This window comes from Camellia sinensis, chromosome 11 (assembly GCF_055761805.1).
Source record: "Camellia sinensis isolate YWXY chromosome 11, ASM5576180v1, whole genome shotgun sequence".
Taxonomy (NCBI): domain Eukaryota; kingdom Viridiplantae; phylum Streptophyta; class Magnoliopsida; order Ericales; family Theaceae; genus Camellia; species Camellia sinensis.
In genome coordinates, this window is record NC_138971.1 from 64087728 (window position 1) to 64105914 (window position 18187).

An 18187-nucleotide genomic window follows, 5' to 3' on the forward strand; every position below is an offset into this window, starting at 1 on the left:
GGCAACTTTCCATTGCCATTCAATGCGCCGCGGTGCCGTTCAAACAAGGGACAACTTTTCGTTGCCATGTAGCTCTCTTCAAGGAAGGGGCAATTTTCCTTCGGATCTGAAGTTGTGCATCTCAAGAGTAAGTTCTGTGCTCGTTGAGCAGTGACCATCTGCAAAAATAGTTTTTGAGAATTTTTTAATGAGGTTGACTAGTTCTCTCGAAAATTATTCCATTCTTTTAAAACTGGACCATTTCTTGGACCCAAAAAGGAAAATTTTCAGTGCTCATAACCTAACTTGCAAGATTTCAAAATCAGAAAATCGAACAAGCATGTTAATCTAACTCTCATGTCGGTCAAAATTGTTTTAGTCAAAAACCAAAACAAAAAAATTGGTCAAAATGATGAACTAGGGGCACAGTTGAGTCAGGCTTCCTGTCTTTTCCCCGTTGCCAATGCCTTTGCTAGAAAGGGCACCATACTTGCCAAGAAGGGCACTCTCCCTGCCAGAAAGGGCACAACTAAAACTATTAACAAAAGAGCTGAAAGCTCCCTCATCCTCCAAGCAACGAGGTATCAAGCCAAGTGCGAAGCACGAACTGGAATTGATCAAGATATCCCACTCCCTCATCTGGACAGATCTAACCACGTCCAAACTCCCCGGCAGAGCATCGACAGCCGATGTCAGCTGCAGATTTGCTACACGCTTAGTTGCAGTGCAACCCCTCTGTGGGAGGAACTCACTAGCTGCGCTCAGAAAAAGAAGAATCTAGCTGAGTGCTAGGGGCAAGAGCCCACAACTTTTTGTTTATCCATCAACCACCCTGGGGATGGATAAAAATAAGAGAATAAAGAATAGAGAGATGTACGATAAGAGAAAAGTGAGAAAAGGGTTTTGTGAGAAAAACTGAGCTTGAAGGCCGAGTGATGTGAGAATCACAAATGAGAAAGGGTGGGAAACAATACCCAGAGAAACAGGCTCCCTATGCACGCCTGAGTGTCGTGCCTTTTTGTTTTACCTCGATTCTTGTCTTGAGTCATTTTTTTTTGAGTGTCTGTATTTGTGTTTAGGTTGTTTACCTTTTGTTTTCCGTTGTTGAGTCATGGTACGGTATGTTCAGTAGTAGGCTCAATGCCCCAGTCAAAAACTCATCTCTCAATTTCAAAAATAAAAATCGTTTTGTGCTCAGAGTGCCGTGCCGTTCTCCACATTTGTGCAAAACAAGATTTTGTTCTTTCAAAAACCGCAGGGTTCAACCCATGTCATGTGGGAACAGTAAAACCAGGACCTATCTGATGCTAAATGGGTTCCAGACTACAAGGCAAAAGAAAAAAGGGAAAAATGTCGGGTATCTGAGTTTGTTTCAACTTCAGTAAGTTCCGAGATTGCATTCCGCGTGTACCTTTTTAGGTCTTGCCAATGCTCCGAAGTATGAGTGTGCCTCTACCTCAAGCTCAAGATCAAGTCTACTTTAAGCCAGAATGGCGATCAGAAGTGCTCTCCCTGAGTACCATTCCCTGCCAGAGGCATCATGGCCTTGTTTCCAATGAGTTCCTGGGAGACCAACTGCGACGGTAGAAACTAGAGTTCGAATGGCTGATGCCTAGAACGTAAAGGTTCGGGATTTCCGGGACTAAAGTCTAGTTTAAATACCCAGGGGTGTATCCCCGGCTTGAAATCTGTGTGGAAGCCCCATACGTTGAGATAGCGTGTATGCACCTCAATTCTGGATACTGAACCAACCTAGTCTGTCACCCTGTCGGAGAATAGGGAAAGTTGTGAATATGATCAGGAAGAAAGGCGGCATCCAAAGTGTTCTACGTGAAGAACCCTTGTCAGTATTTCAGAGCCATTGTACTGTAAGTTGAAGGTAAGTGTTCAAAGAGCACGAAGGGAGATCCCCATCAGAGTAGAGCGATTCATCGCCACTCACCCCATGAGGTGCTTTCTAAAGCGCCGCTAGATTTGTTTATTGTATTCCTTGAACATCATGCATTGTATTGCATTGTACCTATCAAGTTTCTTTCTCATTCATGCACGATATTGTATGTACGGTTCATTCAAAGAGGTTCTGTTTGAGATCATTTATTTAGTGTATCAATCGCACTTCATTCAGTTAGTGTATCAAACACACTTCATTTATTTAGTGTATCAATCACACCTCATTCACCCTTAGTGTATCTATCACACTTTCTTCATTCGCTTAGTGTATCAATCACACCTTATTCACCCTTAGTGTATCTATCACACTTTCTTCATTCGCTTAGCGTATCAATCACACTTCATTTTCAGTATATCTATCATACTCTATTCACATAGTGCATCTATCACACTTTGTGTTCACCTTTAGTATATGTATCATACTCAGTTCACATAGTGCATCTATCACACTTTGTGTTCATTTTCAGTATATCTATCATACTCTGTTCACATAGTGCATCTATCACACTTTGTGTTCATTTTCAGTATATCTATCATACTCAGTTCACATAGTGCATCTATCACACTTTGTGTTCATTTTCAGTATATCTATCATACTCTGTTCACATAGTGCATCTATCACACTTTGTGTTCATTTTCTGTATATCTATCATACTCAGTTCACATAGTGCATCTATCACACTTCGTGTCCACATTTAGTATATCAATCGTATTTTGTTCACTAAGTGCATCTATCATACTTTGTGTTCACCTTTTGTGTATCCATCACACTTGTTCACTAAGTGCATCTATCACACTTCGTGTTCACCTTTTGTGTATCCATCACACTTGTTCAGTAAGTGCATCTATCACACTTTGTGCTCACCTTTAGTGTATCTATCATACTTGTTCACTAAGTGCATCTATCACACTTTGTGTTCACCTTTTGTGTATCCATCACACTTGTTCACTAAGTGCATCTCTCACACTTCGTGTTCACCTTTTGTGTATCCATCACACTTGTTCACTAAGTGCATCTATCACACTTTGTGCTCACCTTTAGTCTATCTATCATGCTTGTTCACATAGTGCATCTATCACACTTTGTGTTCACCTATAATATATCTATCATACCTTGTTCACATAGTGCATCTATCGCACTTTGTGTTCACCTTTAGTATATCTATCATACTCTGTTCACATAGAGCCTCTATCACACTTTGTGTTCATTTTCAGTATATCTATCATACTCAGTTCACATAGCGCATCTATCACACTTCGCGTCCACATTTAGTATATCAATCGTATTTTGTTCACTAAGTTCATCTATTACACTTTGTGTTCACCTTTTGTGTATCCATCACACTTGTTCACTAAGTGCATCTATCACACTTCGTGTTCACCTTTTGTGTATCCATCACCCTTGTTCACTAAGTGCATCTATTACACTTCGTGTTCACCTTTTGTGTATCCATCACACTTGTTCACTAAGTGCATCTATCACACCTTGTGTTCACCCTTTGTGTATCTATCACATGTGCTTACTCACTTTGTGTATCTATCACGCGTACGCTTTGTGTATCTATCACACATGCACACTGTATTCGCAGTGAGAATTGCAGTAATTCTCTTACACCCTTTCTGCATATAATGTAGTTGTTGCTTTGCATTCTTGCTTAAAACTGTTGCATGTTATGCTTCGTTACAGCTTTCTTTGCATGATCATGAGTTATATTCGGCTTTGTGCATATCGTTTTGCATTTTGCCCCCTGCCTACGGGCATGCCTGTGGGCACATCTGTGTTATCTTGTCTGTTTGTCTAAGTCTTCGGCCTTGTCAAAAATGGGTCGTCTCTGGGCTTTGACATTCACTCCCGTCACGTATGAGTTCCGAGTTCTGTCAAAGAGGGGCAACTGTAGACACCTCATTTTTGACCAACCTTAAGACTCAGACGTCACCAGTTGAGCGCTCAGTGATGCTGCATATTGTGCTCGTTCAGAGGTTTCAAAGTCTCGGCTGCGAGCTTTGCCTCCAGACTTTGAGGCTCTTTTGTGCTTTGCCTCGGTTTGCGAACCAGGTCCTGCTTTCTCTGTTTTCTCTTCCCGAAGGGTGGGAGAGGTCTCATAGACCATCTCTCAGTGGCCGTAGGCTACGTTTCGTGGTCGTAGTTTATTTTTCCCGTTTGGAGCCCAATTTCTGATTTTTGGAGCCGTCGGCCGTGTACCTCTGTTCGGGACCGCTTAACTACCTCTGTTTGCTGCGGTTTTTGGCACGCATCTTGTTTCCTCTCTTTTGAGGGACACTGTGGCCCGAGAGACCACCTTCGTGGTCATACGCCACTTCCGGTGCCTAACAGCCTGTTTTCGGGGCCCCAAACCGCGCGTTTTGGCCCCGAACCTCCATTTTGCATCCGTTTTGGTCCATTTTTGGCAGAGGCCCTATTTTCACTGTTAGGGAGGGCGTAGTATGGTGGCCAGCCACCTTTTCCCCTGAAAAATTAGTTTTTTCATTTTTCTCTCCAAAAGCCGATTTTTCTGACAGAAAGCTGGCTTTTCTCTCTTTTGAGCCACTTTTTCTAGCTTTTCATACCACAGCTGCGTTGCACTCATCTGGGAGGCCACCTTTTTGGGGTGGCCGGCCAGAATTTTTTGTTGACCTTTTTGACCCCTGGTCGGCCGACCAGGGGGAGTGGCCGGCCGGCCACCTTAGCTGGTCGGCCAGCTTCTTGCTTTTTGCTCTTCTCAAGTGCAACACAGCTGTGCCAGCTGTTTTGCACTTGACCCACTGTCCGAGGGTTTTGTCCCTGTTTTGGTCCTGAAAAGGGGGTTTTGACCCCTTTGCTTGGGGGGGAAGATGGTTTGGCCCCTTTGGTCAAGCTTCTTGAGGAAGCTTGACCTTTTTTGGTCTTGCTTCTTCAAGAAGCTTGACTCTTTGATTAAGCTTCCTTTAGAAGCTTTGAACCCCTATCTTGGCTTCTCCAAGAAGCCTCACCCTTCTCCCTCTATATAACACACTCCACCTCCATTCGCAAGGGTTAGAGGCTTTGGGCTGAGATATATACATACAAACCTCCATCTTTCCACTTCAAGCCTCCAAACATGTCACACCCCAAATCTGGGCAGGACCGGCCGTGGCCCACAGGGACTTAGCTCAAGGCACACGTAAGCCTAAACACGAATCCAATCACATTGAACAACTGAACAATAGTCCAATAATAAATAACCAAAACTCAATCCAGACATGTCACAATTATAAACGGCAAAATCAACCGTAATAAAAAACCATCCAAACTTATGGGATATAAACAACCCACATATCAAAAAAAAATCCTAAATGAACTTCGATAAGAATAAATATAAATATGCACAAACTTGACATAACACTCTAAACTAAAGGAATGCCCTAGAGGTCCATGCAATTGAGTCCCCGCTACGCCATGAGTCCACTCTAAGTCCTTCTAACACCTGGAAGTGATAAAAACTAAGTCAGCTGATAGCTCAGTGAGTAGCAACATGGATAGTAAATACAGTTTTGAAAACAGGGTTCAATTCCAAAATAAGTTATATATCACAGAAACTAGATTGGCATACAGTTTGGTAAATACAATCTGTTTCAAAAAGAAGGTTCCACAAATCAACACTTAAAATACTCATGTCTCGCAAGAACATGATAAACGACATTTTTTACTTAAAACAGATTATAACATGAACACCAATAATTTTCTGGGTACCAATAAAAACAAATAATCTGCCACACATTTCTCAGGCTATAAGCCCCGTTGGATCCAATACCGAACTAAGAGTCATCCTCAGGGTGGCACCTGGGCCTTTTCTCAAAGACGATCCGATTGAAGGTCACCTAGTTGTTTTTAAAGGTCTGTTCCTTACAATCGTTGAGCACTAGAGTCATCACGGCCCAACCCGGATCTGTTCCCTAGTGGCCAGAGTCACCACACACAGTGGAATAATTTCCCTGGACTAAATACACACATGGTCCCAATAATCAATACACATCAGTTTCGCAAAACATGGTAGTTCATCATTATAAACATGAGACCAAAACAAATAGTTTATAGTATGCCAAGTTCACACATGTTTCAGAAATAATTTGATTCAATTGATAATATAATAATTTATCAAAACAGTTTAATCATGAAACAACAATTTAATTTTTCCAACAATTCAGGGTAGGGGAACATTTATAAAAATATGTAGCATGAAACTACTCACCTGAAACGCAATAATATAATCCTCGAATAGAGTGTAAAAGTCCAACTAGTGGCCTGAACCAAGTATAAAAACTACGCGTCACAATTAATTTAAAAATACTAAAAAAAAAAATAGGAACTAAGTAACCTCAAACTAAAGCGCACTAACACGGCTCAACCCAACTCACCGTTACTCTTAAATATTACCTAAGTTCATATTCTTCAAGGTCTAAAATCACCCAAGACATAGGTTCCGATCGAAACTTAACTAAAAATAACTTTAAGATAAAACAGTGTTTTAAACTAGTTTTCCCAATCTATTCGCTAACTTTGAAAATTTCAAAACCCACTCCACGCTATTCGAAAAATTCTAATAACCCCCAGATATGATCTAATATATCCTAAGTTTCAAACCCAATTGGTTTCACTTGATTTTCGTATCAAAATAATTTTCTACAATTAATTATATCCAAACAGGTTGTTTTCTGCAGCACTTTAAAGAAATTGGCGGTTCTATTAATATACACGAGCAATCAATGCAAGGCCAAAAAAATATGAAACTAGTCTCGTAACCGGTTCTAATGACACTAATTTGATAATTTTTGGATTTATACCCAAAGAGAACAACAATCCCGAATTTACTGTTTCGGACTGGTTTCCTGGACAGATTTGAATACCTCAATTTATATGGATTTCGACTCCCAAAAATTATGAAACAATTCAGATATGCAATTCAATGTGTAATTGATCTACTGTAAAAATTTCAGATTAAAATTCATCCGTTTGATATGGTTTCTTGATTTTTAAAGTTTGCGATTCTGTGCAGAATTTTTTTGGACTGAAAATTACACCCAATCTTTACACATAAATTTAGCTCCTCAAGTTTCTTAATAGGATATCTATATACACAATGCATAAACCTACAACCTCTCCATGAATGAATAAAATAATTATAGAATAAGGATAGAACAAAGAAAGAAGAGAAGAAAACCTAAGAGGGCTAACCTTTGATGATCACACACAACACAACACACCCAAAAGTTCTTTGATTGCAACATCTTCTTCTTTTTTTTTTTTTCCTTCTCTCAAACCTTCTCCCGTGGCTGCTGTGTTGTTGCCCTATGTGGTGAACAAATAATAGAGTAGGGTTTGTGTTTATTTTATTTTATACTAGTAGTGGGCACACATAGGTCAAATAAATAAATAAATATACAAAATATATGTATAAGTTATATGTAACTCAAATGGTAGGAGTCTTATATATTAACCTTGTGGTCTAGAGTTCAAGTCACACCCTCCTCTCTCTCTCTCTCTATATATATATATATATTTTATAATAAATCTTGCCTCTAAATTAAATGCTTTCATCACAAATTTATTTTAAGTTTAAAATTAATTAAAACATCCTCCAATAATATTTAATTTGCACCTTAGAATTCACCACAAAAATATTTGAGATTGTAATATTATTATTTAATTATTTACTTAATTTTTATATTCGGGTTCTCACATTCTCCCCTCCTAAAAAAAAGTTTCGTCCTCGAAACTAACCTGAGTAAATCATGAGAATAGATGTGGGTACTTCTTGCGCATCTCATCCTCGCGTTCCCAAGTTGCCTCTTCAACTAGATGATTACGCCACAGTACCTTAACCAATTTAATGGCGTTTGTACGCAACATTTTCTCTTCTGAATACAAAATCTGAACAGGCATCTCCTCATACGAAAAATCCTCTCTAATTTGAAGCGGCTCATAATCTATCACATACGACGGACTGTGCACATTTTTCCTCAGCATAGACGCGTAAAACACATTATGCACTCCTGCCAACCTAGGGGGTAAAACAACACGGTACACAACCTCACTAACCTTTTCTAATACCTCAAATGGTCCAACGTATCTAGAACTCAACTTTCATTCCTTTCCAAACCTGATGACTCCTTTCCATGGTGATACTTTCAAGAATACCATATCCCCCACATGAAACTCTAAATCTCTCCTATGATGATCAGCATAACTTTTTTTTTTACTCTGAGCAGTCAATAATCTCTCTCTAATGATTATAATTTTCTGTGTAGCATCCTCCACCAAATTAAGTCCCAACATTTGCCTCTTACCAACCTCATACCAGCACAAGGAGACCTACACTTCCTCACATACAAAGCCTCATAAGGAGTTACTCCCAAACTAGAATGATAACTATTATTATACGCATACTCCATGAGCGGCAAATAATCATCCCAATTACCTCTCCACTCCAAAGCATAAGCCCTCAACATATCCTCAAGGATTTGAATAGTCCTCTCCGATACCCCATCTATCTAAGGGTGATAAGCTGAACTAAAATTTAACCAAGTACCAATAGCTGACTGTAACGCACCCCAAAACTTAGACACAAAACGAGGGTCCCAATCTGACACTATTGACACAGGTGCACCATGCAATCTAACAATCTCCTTCACATAAAACTGTGCAAATCGAGCTAGAGAATAGTTCATCCGAACTGCAATAAAATGTGTTGACTTGGTTAATCTATCACCAACAACCCAAACTACATCGTGATTACTACTAGTACAAGGTAAACCACACACAAAGTCCATGGTATCATGATCCCACTTCCACTCTTGTATAGGTAAGGGTTGTAGTTTCCCCGCAGGTTTCTAATATTCTACTTTAACTTGTTAACACACCAAACACTGAGCCACAAATTCTGCAATATCTCCCTTTATACCATTCCACCAAAAATGTTCATAAAGATCCCGATACATCTTAGTACTTCCAAGATGAATGCTATAACTATAACTAGAACTATGTGCCTCCGTCATAATCTCCTTCCTCAAATCACCACTAGCAAGAACACAAATTCGGCTATGGAATCTAAGCAACCCATCATCACTAACCACCAAGTCTACATGCTTACCCTCTGCATCTCTCCTTTAATATGCTCACACTGGGGGTCAATCTCCTGAGCTAAATGAATCCGCTCTCTCAAGGTTGGCTAAACTATCAATTGACTACAATAAGCCCCATCACCAGGCTTAATAACCTCAAGCCTCAAACGTCTCATGTCTTCCACAAAACAACTCTTAATACACAAAGTAGCTGCATCTCCAATTGCGACCTTTCTACTCAAGGCATCTGCCACCACATTTCCTTCCCCGAATGATACAAAATATTCACCTCGTAATCTTTTAGTAACTCAAGCCATCTTCTTTGCCTCAAATTTAGTTCATTCTGTGTGAAAATATACTTCAAACTCTTATGATCAGTGTAAATCTCACATGACTCTCTATACAAATAATGTCGCCAGATCTTAAGAGCGAAAATCACTGTTGCTAACTCCAAGTCGTGCGTAGGATAATTTCTCTCATGTACTTTCAACTGTTGTGACGTATAAGTAATCTCCTTCCTATGCTGCATGGGCACACATCATAAACCCTGTCGTGAAGCATCACTATAAATCACAAAACCACCACCATCAGTAGATAAGGCAAGGATTGGAGCTGATATCAACCTTTGTTTAAACTCTTGGAAGCTACACTCACAATTATCATTCCACTCAAACTTTACCTCTTTCCTAGTGAGGTTTATAAATGGCAAAGCAATACGAAAGAATCCTTCCACAAACTGCTTGTAATATCCAGCAAACCCTAGAAAGCTACGTACCTCTATCACAGAAGTAGGTCGTGGCCAAGCAATAATTGCTTCCACTTTCATGCTATCCACAAATACCCCATCTTCACTCACTACATGACCCAAAAAGGATACACTGCTCAACTAGAATTAACACTTCTTAAATTTTGCACACAATCTTTTCTCCCTAAGGATCTGCAGTACTACCCTCAAATGCTGCTCATGCTCCTCCTTACTCGATTAAATTAGGATGTCATCAATAAACACTACCACAAATTTATGTAGTTGGGGTTTAAATACTATGTTCATTAAATCCATGAATGCGGTTGTTGCATTTGTGAGACCAAAAGGCATCGCCAAAAACTCATAATGCCCATAACGGTTTCTAAAAGCAGTCTTAGGAAAATCCTCATCCCTTACTTTCAACTAGTGGTAGCCTAACCTCAAGTCAATCTTAGAGAATACTTGAACTCCCTACAATTGGTCAAATAGGTCATCAATACGTGGCAAAGGATACATATTCTTCACTTTGACTTTGTTTGGTTCTCTATAATCAATACACAACCTCATAGACCCATCATTCTTCTTCACAAACAACACAGGTGCTCCCCAAGGTAAAACACTAGCCTTAATTAAACATTTGTCTAACAACTCCTATAACTGAGTTTGTAACTCCCTCAACTCCAATGGTGCCATTCTATAGGGTGCTTTAGAGATAGGTGTTGTATTAGGGGTCAAGTCAACGGAAAATTCGACCTCACGGTCTGGAGGAAGACCAGGTAGATCCTTTAGAAAAACATCAACACATCACTTACTACAGGAAACTCCTCTAACTTCTACTCTGGTTGTTCGATACTCACCACACAAGCTAAATAATCATGACACCCTTTACTTAACATTCGATTAGCCTAAAGGAAAGAAGTAAAACAGATAGAAGACCATTTCCTATCCCCCTGAAAGAAAAACTCAAGTTGTCCCAACATAGCAAAAACTACCATCTTTCTAAAACAATCAACAGAGGTATGATGCTTGGTCAACCAATCCATCCCTGAAATCACATAAAAATCCTTCATCTCTAAAGAAATCAAATCCACTGGAAAAATTCTACCATCCATCTCTATCTCACAAGATCTAATATCATCCCCTAACACCACTGTTTCTCCCAATATTACTATTCCACCTAATGAAGTAGACAAGGTAATACAAACATCAAAGGCTCACCAAGAATAGACAATCAGTGTAGATATCTAGGTGCCAACTCTTAACCTTCAAAATGAAATCAAGAACGATTTAACACAAGCTTAAACAAAACTAACTTAACCAAACACTACTAAGGACTATAGGGACTCGGACCTCGTCTAAATGATGAAATGCAAGGTATATAACTTGATAAATCTATAGCTATGATACCACAATTGAAACTACTCACAAATCTGGGCATGACCGGCCGTGGCCCACAGGGACTTAGCTCAAGGCACACGTAAGCCTAAACACGAATCCAATCACATTGAACAATTGAACAATAGTCCAATAATAAATAACCAAAACTCAATCCAGACATGTCACAATTATAAACGGCAAAATCAACCGTAATCAAAAACCATCCAAACTTATGGGATATAAACAACCCACATATCAAAAAAAAATCCTAAATGAACTTCGATAAGAATAAACATAAATATGCACAAACTTGACATAACACTCTAAACTAAAGGAATGCCTTAGATGTCCATGCAATTGAGTCCCCGCTACGCCATGAGTCCACTCTAAGTCCTTCTAACACCTGGAAGTGATAAAAACTAAGTCAGCTGATAGCTCAGTGAGTAGCAACATGGATAGTAAATACAGTTTTGAAAACAGGGTTCAATTCCAAAATAAGTTATATATCACAGAAACTAGATTGGCATACAGTTTGGTAAATACAATCTGTTTCAAAAAGAAGGTTCCACAAATCAACACTTAAAATACTCATGTCTCGCAAGAACATGATAAACGACATTTTTCACTTAAAACAGATTATAACATGAACACCAATAATTTTCTGGGTACCAATAAAAACAAATAATCTGCCACACATTTCTCAGGCTATAAGCCCCGTTGGATCCAATACCGAACTAAGAGTCATCCTCAGGGTGGCACCTGGGCCTTTTCTCAAAGACGATCCGATTGAAGGTCACCTAGTTGTTTTTAAAGGTCTGTTCCTTACAATCGTTGAGCACTAGAGTCATCACGGCCCAACCCGGATCTGTTCCCTAGTGGCCAGAGTCACCACACACAGTGGAATAATTTCCCTGGACTAAATACACACATGGTCCCAATAATCAATACACATCAGTTTCGCAAAACATGGTAGTTCATCATTATAAACATGAGACCAAAACAAATAGTTTACAGTATGCCAAGTTCACACATGTTTCAGAAATAATTTGATTCAATTGATAATATAATAATTTATCAAAACAGTTTAATCATGAAATATCAATTTAATTTTTCCAACAATTCAGGGTAGGGGAACATTTATAAAAATATGTAGCATGAAACTACTCACCTGAAACGCAATAATATAATCCTCGAATAGAGTGTAAAAGTCCAACTAGGGGCCTGAACCAAGTATAAAAACTACGCGTCACAATTAATTTAAAAATACTAAAAAAAAAAAATAGGAACTAAGTAACCTCAAACTAAAGCGCACTAACACGGCTCAACCCAACTCACCGTTACTCTTAAATATTACCTAAGTTCATATTCTTCAAGGTCTAAAATCACCCAAGACATAGGTTCCGATCGAAACTTAACTAAAAATAACTTTAAGATAAAACAGTGTTTTAAACTAGTTTTCCCAATCTATTCGCTAACTTTGAAAATTTCAAAACCCACTCCACGCTATTCGAAAAATTCTAATAACCCCCAGATATGATCTAATATATCCTAAGTTTCAAACCCAATTGGTTTCACTTGATTTTCGTATCAAAATAATTTTCTACAATTAATTATATCCAAACAGGTTGTTTTCTGCAGCACTTTAAAGAAATTGACGGTTTTATTAATATACACGAGCAATCAATGCAAGGCCAAAAACATACGAAACTAGTCTCGTAACCGGTTCTAATGACACTAATTTGATAATTTTTGGATTTATACCCAAAGAGAACAACAATCCCGAATTTACTGTTTCGGACTGGTTTCCTGGACAGATTTGAATACCTCAATTTATATGGATTTCGACTCCCAAAAATTATGAAAAAATTCAGATATGCAATTCAATGTGTAATTGATCTACTGTAAAAATTTCAGATTAAAATTCATCCGTTTGATATGGTTTCTTGATTTTTAAAGTTTGCGATTCTGTGCAGAAATTTTTTGGACTGAAAATTACACCCAATCTTTACACATAAATTTAGCTCCTCAAGTTTCTTAATAGGATATCTATATACACAATGCATAAACCTACAACCTCTCTATGAATGAATAAAATAATTATAGAATAAGGATAGAACAAAGAAAGAAGAGAAGAAAACCTAAGAGGGCTAACCTTTGATGATCACACACAACACAACACACCCAAAAGTTCTTTGATTGCAACATCTTCTTCTTCTTTTTTTTTCCTTCTCTCAAACCTTCTCCCGTGGCTGCTGTGTTGTTGCCCTATGTGGTGAACAAATAATAGAGTAGGGTTTGTGTTTATTTTATTTTATACTAGTAGTGGGCACACATAGGTCAAATAAATAAATAAATATACAAAATATATGTATAAGTTATATGTAACTCAAATGGTAGGAGTCTTATATATTAACCTTGTGGTCTAGAGTTCAAGTCACACCCTCCTCTCTCTCTCTATATATATATATATTTTACAATAAATCTTGCCTCTAAATTAAATGTTTTCACCACAAATTTATTTTAAGTTTAAAATTAATTAAAACATCCTCCAATAATATTTAATTTGCACCTTAGAATTCACCGCAAAAATATTTGAGATTGTAATATTATTATTTAATTATTTACTTAATTTTTATATTCGGGTTCTCACAAAACATCCTTGTTCTTGGCCATTTTACACTAAAACTCCTAGCCTACCACCTCCACCATCCATTCCAGCCCCTTGAAGCTGATTTTTAGAGGTTGAAGGTTCACCAACTTGGTCCAGAAGCTGCTGGAAACATGCTCTTCAAGGGTAAGTGCCTATTTCCCCTAAGCTCAAATTTTTTTGCATGATTGGTTAGCCTTATTTGCAATCATTTCTGGGCTTCGACCCAAACTGTAAAGTGTCTTATTTTGACCCCCTCTTCAACTTTGTTTAAGGGCACTTTGCTGTTTGAGGTCATTTACTTCCTCTTATCCTCTATCTCTCTTTTCGGGCTATTTTTGCATCCTATTTTAGCCTCACTTGTGAGCATTTTCGAGATTTTCTATAAACTGGAAAAAGTCTTGTTTTGACATCCTCTTAAAGTTTTGTTAAGGCCCCATTTCCGTTTGGGGTCATCTTCCCCCTATGCATGCTTCATCCCTTCATGATTAAAGCTATGCATTAGAGCACTTGCATTGGCCATGGTTTGGCCTCTTAGCCACTGAAATCCAGTGGATTTTCAGTGGCTTGGATACATTTTTGAGGGCCAAAATTAGAGGGGGGTGACCCCCTCTCTCCTTGTCTTGTTTGGGGGTTTTTGGGCCTTCCAAAGGGACCCTATTTTGCATGCATCGAAGTCTTGTTTTAGGCCTCATTCTGTGAGTTTTGGGGTCTACCTTGGCTCTGTCCAAGGTCCTTTTGGCCATATTTTATACCTACAATGTATGCGTAGAGCAATCCCATCCAAGGCTCTTCAAAGGAGCCTTTCTTTGCATGTTTCCTAGACAAAGATCAAATTCGGATGTTTGTGCGCAATCTCCAGCCCAAGCTTATGCAGAAAATGATCGTTCTTCCCTTCCCCACCTTTTCAGACTTACATGAGATGGGAGTACAGATCGAGGACACTATGAAGCAGGGCCTTCTTGACCAGGAAAAAGAGCAGCCCAGGAGGGCATTTTCCTACAGTTCAAATGCGACCACCAGTGGTGATGCAGCTGCAAGATCTTCTGAAGTGGGCATGGTTACCACCTCCGCATCAAAAATAGCTACCCCATTCACCGGTGCGTCCGGAAGTAGCTCACAAGAAACCAAATATCCACCTCGAGTCAAGAGGGTTTTTACCCCACTTCATGTGCCTTTGTCAAAGGCTCTAGAGGTCTTACTCCGGAAAGGACATTTGAAGCCGTTAGAACAACAGCCCCTACCCGATCCTATCCCTGCAAAGCATGACCAGACTAAATACAGTGCCTACCATCAACAAACCGGTCATGACACCGACAGTTATTTTCGTCTGCGCCATGATGTACAAGATCTGTTTGACAACGGGGTCATTGCCGCACCAGGTCCTGCAAAGTCTATCGGCACTTGATCAGTGAACTTGTGGGGGATAATGTGACTATGTGATCGGGAGATGAACCAGCTGCGGGTGGCGCTCGATTTACTCCAGATGTGGCGTGTGGCACGCACTGTTTTGAGCATTTGTGAATGCTAGTTTTTGTATTTTCTGACTTGGGTATTGGGTCAGTTTTGTTGTTTTGTGCATAGTCAGTCTTTTGTACTGTGTCAGTTGGGTCTATCTTGTTGTATCGAGTCAGTCCTGTTTTGTTAGAGTCGGGTGGTTTCGGGGGTGTTACCTTGGGCATCACTTGCTTGTTTTGTGTTTGTCTTTTTGTTGCATTGATCTAAGTTTTTCAAAACTTTTTCGTACACTGCGGTAAAAACGAAGAGGAAGGAATTCCTCGGGTTTTGCAAAAAATTGATCAATTGAGAGAAAGAGAGCATGCTAAGCCCTTAATGAATGAAATCATGCTTGTTAATGTGAGTACTGAGAAGGATCCTGGCTTGATCCAGATTGGTTCAACATTGTCTTCACCGCGAGCGACTAGTCGTTTTCTTAAAAGATTTCAAAAAATGTTTTGCGCGGTCCTACGAAGACTTGTGTGGAATCACTCTTGAGATTGTGCAACTTAGGATCGCTCTCAGCCTCGAGACTCGATCCCTCTTAATTTCAAAACCTTAAACTTGGATTCAGAATGTTCTAAGGCCAATCATGATGTGTGGCCAGATTTGAAGCAGCCCGCGAACTAGGGGTAAGAAGAGTCAGATCAAGAAGCTTGTGAAGCTAGATCAGGAGCACCCCTCAAACTAAGGGCAAAAATGTTAGATATGCTCGAAAAAGTCAAAGACGAAGATCGGCAAGAATGCCAAACCCCAGAAGGGAGGAAAGAAGAAGACATTGCTGAAGGACAACCGAGTTCCTATCCACAACACTAGGGGCAAATTCACCCTCCATTGGATGGACTTCTACATCGTCGTGAACAACAGCCATTCTCCGGGATTCAGATGACTTCAGGATCTCAAAACCATTTGACATGGACAAAGCTACACCTTTACCCTTGAGAGGTTCGCTGGGCCGAAAACCCAGAAGGGCGACCTAGGCAAAAGTTAGAGCAAGAAAAAGAAGAAAAAGAACGAAAAAGAAGAAAAAAAGAAAAATGCAAAGAAAAGAAAAGAAAAGAAGAAAAATGCAAAGAATGAAGAAAAGAAAAGAAGAAAAATGAAGAAATGAAAAGAAAAGAAAAACATAGCTCGCAAGGTTGAAAACCTGGAAGGGCGGCCTTGGCAAAAGTTAGAGCGCAAAAGGAGAGTTTAATACCCGAGTGCAGCTTAACCCCGAACTACGTAAGGCTTGATTCCCATCTGTGGGATATGTAGGAAACTTCATCCTGAAGTCCAGCCGTAAAACACTTCAAATTGATTGTGCCCATGTAATGGTTTTGAGCATCTTTGCCTTCTCTGTATCTGAGAATTTGGTTGTGTTCGTCACTCTGAGGACTGACTACAATGCGCTGTGGTGCCATTCAAACAAGGGGAAACTTTCCGTTGCCATTCAATGCGCCGCGGTGCCGTTCGAACAAGGGACAACTTTCCGTTTCCATGTAGCTCTCTTCAAGCAAGGGGCAATTTTCCTTCGGATCTGAAGTTGTGCATCTCAAGAGTAAGTTCTGTGCTCGTTGAGCAGTGACCATCTGCAAAAATAGTTTTGAGAATTTTTTAATGAGATTGACTAGTTCTCTCGAAAATTATTCCATTCTTTTAAAACTGGACCATTTCTTGGACCCAAAAAGGAAAATTTTCAGTGCTCATAACCTAACTTGCTTGATTTCAAATCAGAAAATCGAACAAGCATGTTAATCTAACTCTCATGTCGGTCAAAATTGTTTTAGTTGAAAACCAAAACAAAAAAATTGGTCAAAATGATGAACTAGGGGCACAGTTGAGTCATGCTTCCTGTCTTTTCCCCGTTGCCAATGCCTTTGCCAGAAAGGGCACCATACTTGCCAAGAAGGGCACTCTCCCTACCAGAAAGGGCACAACTAAAACTGTTAACAAAAGAGCTGAAAGCTCTCTCATCCTCCAAGCAACGAGGTATCAAGCCAAGTGCGAAGCACGAACTAGAATGGATCAAGATATCCCACTCCCTTATCTGGACAGATCTAACCACGTCCAAACTCCCCGGCAGAGCATCGACCGCCAGTGTCAGCTGCAGATTCGCTACACGCATAGTTTCAGCGCAACCCCTCTGTGGGCGGAACTCACTAGCTGCGCGCAGAAAAAGAAGAATCTAGCTGAGTGCTAGGGGCAAGAGACCACAACTTTTTGTTTATCCATCAACCACTCTGGGGAGGGATAAAAATGAGAGAATAAAGAATAGAGAGATGTACGATGAGAGAAAAGTGAGAAAAGGGTTTTGTGAGAAAAACCGAGCTTGAAGGTCGAGTGATGTGAGAATCACAAATGAGAAAGGGTGGGAAACAATACCCAGAGAAACAGGCTCCCTGTGCACGCCTGAGTTTCTTGTTGTTTTGTTTTACCTCGATTCTTGTCTTGAGTCATTTTTTTTGAGTGTTTGTATTTGTGTTTAGGTTGTTTACCTTTTGTTTTCCGTTGTTGAGTCGTGGTGCGCTATGTTCAGTCGTAGGCTCAATGCCCCAGTCAAAAAGTCATCTCTCAATTTCAAAAATAAAAATCGTTTTGTGCTCAGAGTGCCGTGTCGTTCTCCACATTTGTGCAAAACAAGATTTCGTTCTTTCAAAAACCGCAGGGTTCAACCCAGGTCATGTGGGAACAGTAAAACCAGGACCTATATCATGCTAAATGGGTTCCAGACTACAAAGCAAAAGAAAAAAGGGAAAAATGTCGGGTATCTGAGTTTGTTTCAACTTCAGTAAGTTCCGAGATTGCATTCCGCGTGTACCTTTTCAGGTCTTGCCAATGCTCCGAAGTATGAGTGTGCCTCTACCTCAAGCTCAAGATCAAGTCTACTTTAAGCCAGAATGGTGATCAGAAGTGCTCTCCCTGAGTACCATTCC

At 39.7% G+C, this 18187-nt stretch overlaps 1 long non-coding RNA gene across 1 annotated transcript; it reads right to left on the reverse strand.

Moving 5' to 3' along the window:
• Positions 1-5096: 5096 nt before the first annotated feature.
• On the reverse strand, positions 5097-8121 carry LOC145803146 (uncharacterized). Its single transcript, XR_014345259.1, has 3 exons — positions 7121-8121; positions 6138-6190; positions 5097-5372 (listed from the first exon to the last, which is right to left on the reverse strand). It is a non-coding gene; the product is annotated as an uncharacterized LOC145803146 (long non-coding RNA).
• Between the last annotated feature and the right edge of the window lie 10066 nt (positions 8122-18187).